Genomic DNA, 3,864 nt, shown 5'->3' with positions numbered 1-3,864 from the left:
AAACAAACAAACCAGCATATGGCAACAGAAAGAATTGTAGGATATGATTTCTATAATGTATAACATAAATGGTACCATTCCACAGGATGTAGAGGTGAGTATATCTGTTAATGCTTATCTAATACCAGTGTATTTGCATGTCAGATTGCATAACTGATCATAAACTCTATGATTTGCATAATTGAAGGGGTGAGTGGCATTATTTTATAGCAGTGCTTTTACTCTATAAATTTGTAATGGCCACAGTATTCTGACTATCCTATAATTGTCCTGTTCAGCATACATTTACTTATGTGTGTATTTTAATTTCATGTTTCCTTCTTTCTTGGTCACTATAAAATGATGCAGAGCTTGTCAGCCATTTTATTTCAAACATTTTTGGCATCAAGTTAAGAACGATAAAATTTAGTTAGATTTGCATGTTGTAATAATAAACACCCTTTTTTTTTTCGTTATTCAGAATTCATCAAGTTAATTATTACACATTACTGTCGTCTTTATCACTTCATAATCAGCTGCCATTACAATTTTTTGTAAAGCACGTGATAAATTTACAATAATCGAGTTTCACAAACTCTTACTATACATGTTCTTTCGTATGGTTATACTTTGATGTGATTTTCAACTATCTCTGGTTTCTGAGAAACAACCGCTATACAGAACATTTATGTTTAAGCCTAACCGCTATACAGAACATTTATGCTTAAGCCTAACCAGTATACTAAGTGTATAGCACTAATAATTTCATTTCGTAAGACTGACGTAGAACCTCGTGAAAAGGGAAAATGCAGGATGTTTATATATATAAATTTGCAAGGCTTTAAATACAAATTCTTTTTCACAGTATCACACATCCAATCAATCATAATGTGAGTATTAGCTTATTTATATATATATTATTTATTTTATATGTATTATACTCGGTGTTCTTTTCTCGAGTTCCACAAGTTCCGTTCCCCCAAAAAAAATCCTGTTAAGATACCTGCCAGTGGTATCTGAGCACCTATGAATTGTGGTATAAACACAGTTTTAACATGGCGTCCCTGGGAACCCGAGAGGGAACGAACACAAAATCTTATGTGAGAATCGAGACCAACGAAAACCTACTCTCAGAGTTTCATCATTGCTGGGTAACCTTCCAGGATCATTTTATCCCCCTTTAGTAGGGGAGCTATGCCATATAGATGAGGATCCCCCGGGCTGCATTCCAAGGCAGTCCTGCTAGCTCCAGCACTATGGGAAGAGTTATCTGGACATGTATGAAAAAGCTGAATTAATACAGGATATTTAAAGCCACTGAACTTATTGTCAATTATATACTGAACACACACAGGACGTTTGTTTTAGTTCATTGTGCAATGTACCTGTATCATTGGCTGTCTAATCAGTTTGGGAACATCTGATGTTGAAACTGGTCTGTCTTGATTGTTTTGAGAATTTGTGCAAACTTACCCACGGGCTATCTGCACTAACCATCCCTAATTTAACCAACAGTATTCACAATTCCCCACATGCGGAGCACATATTGCGGTAATGGGACGCAAATCTCGGAGCCTCAGATTCACAGTCCGGCACACGCTAACCATTTGGCCACGCTTGGCTTTAAACTACTATTGACAAAAAGGTACAGACAGCGATTTTCAATGATTGCTCAATATCAAGGAGAAATGGAAATAAAAAAATAGAAAGAAAAATAATTATCCATTATCTCATAATGTAGACTATGTAAAGCAACCTGTGTGGATGACTTCAGGCTATGAACCCTTATTACAAGCTCGGAACAAACTCAAATGACTGAAATGGAACAGAGAACATAGAAATTGGACTGGTAAACAATGGGAAAGGTGTTCTCAAACTCACCTGACTGAAATGGGACAGAGAACATAGAAATTAGACTGGTGAACAATGGGAAAGGTGTTCTCAAACTCAGCTGACTGAAATGGGACAGAGAACATAGAAATCAGACTGGTGAACAATGGGAAAGGTGTTCTCAAACTCAGATGACTGAAATGGGACAGAGAACATTGAAATCAGACTGGTGAACAATGGGAAAGGTGTTCTCAAACTCAGATGACTGAAATGGGACAGAGAACATACAAATTGGACTGGTGAACAATAGGAAAGGTGTTCTGGACAGATTAACCGAAGAAGTTCAAAATTATTGTGTCCAGCTGATGTATCGGTTCGTGAGTGTATGAAACAGCAACGGTGGTGGAAATATTGTAGTCTGGAAGTAACTTGGCAATATTTCATTTGGAGATATGTGTGAAATGAGAATAGCGTATCACCTCATCTACCAGCGCCATGTTTTCTCATCTGGTTTAAGAAATATCGATCAGGGATTTGTTATGCAACAAGATAACGAGCCTAAACTGTATAGTAATTATTTGAAGTAAAATAATGATCTGAGATATTGGAAATAATGACCTGATATCTTACCCATAGACTTAGTTTGAGGTGAATTAGGCCGAATTGTCAAAAACAATGAATTAGCGTATTATTTAATTTCTGTAGTAAATATTTTTGTATAGAAGATATATTAATACTAAAAATAAACGACCTTATAACACCAAAATGTTGTTCTTATTTTATTTAATTAGACACTGAACGTTTCGCTTTACAGCTTCTTTAAGAAGGTTCACTAAAACACAAACCGAAACTGACAGTACTAAGCTTCTAATGGAAAATGAAAAAAACCATTTAAACCTTGTACTGTCAATTTCGGTTTGTGTTTTAGTGAACGCTTCTGAAGAAGCTGTAAAGCGAAACGTTGGGTGTCTAATTAGATATAAACAACAAGTTGGTGTTATAAGGTCGTTTATTTCTAGTACTAATGAATTAGCTTAGCAACTTTGGGTTATTTTCAATAATGAATTAGCTTAGCAACTTTGGAATATTTTCAATAATGAATTAGCTTAACAACTTTGGATTATTTTCAATAATCAATTAGCTTAGCAACTTTGGAATATTTTCAATAATCAATCAGCTTAGCAACTTTGGATTATTTTCAATAATGAATTAGCTTAACAACTGTGGGTTATTTTCAATAATCAGTTAGCTTAGCAACTTTGGATTATTTTCAATAATCAGTTAGCTTAACTACTTTGGATTATTTTCAATAATGAATTAGCTTAACAACTTTGGATTATTTTCAATAATGAATTTGCTTAACAACTGTGGGTTATTTTCAATAATCAATTAGCTTAGCAACTTTGGATTATTTTCAATAATCAGTTAGCTTAACTACTTTGGATTATTTTCAATAAGGAATTTGCTTAACAACTGTGGGTTATTTTCAATAAACCTACTAACAAGTATCAGTGGAATGTTTGAGTAAATTACTTGAGAGAAGACACCTGTTGGTCAAGCTCTCGAAACGTCAAAAATGACTTTTGATGAAAGTAAAATTTAGTTGATAAAAATGCTTTATATATATGTGTGTGTGTGTTTTTATACACTTTCTATACAATATTCCGCATAAAAATGAAATTCATTCTGTAATTTAAAACCGTATAAAGCTTACAACTCTTAAGTTACTCAAACTTTTTAGCATTATATTGTTGCTAAGTAATAAAGGTGAACAAAATTATTAGCATAAAAACGTTTGAATTAAGGGTTAATGGATCGTACATTTGATCTCATTGAATGTATGTTGTCAATATTTATCTAATGTATCCCTCTTGGATCGTACATTTGATCTCCTCAATGAATGTATGCTGTCAATATTTATCTAATGTATCCCTCTTGGATCGTACATTTGTTCTCCTCATTGAATGTATGCTGTCAATATTTATCTAATGTATCCCTCTTGGATCGTACATTTGTTCTCCTCATTGAATGTATGCTGTCAATATTTATCTAATG

Source organism: Limulus polyphemus, unplaced genomic scaffold, assembly GCF_000517525.1.
Source record: "Limulus polyphemus unplaced genomic scaffold, Limulus_polyphemus-2.1.2 Scaffold904, whole genome shotgun sequence".
NCBI lineage: Eukaryota > Metazoa > Arthropoda > Merostomata > Xiphosura > Limulidae > Limulus > Limulus polyphemus.
Note: the sequence above shows the minus strand (reverse complement) of the source record.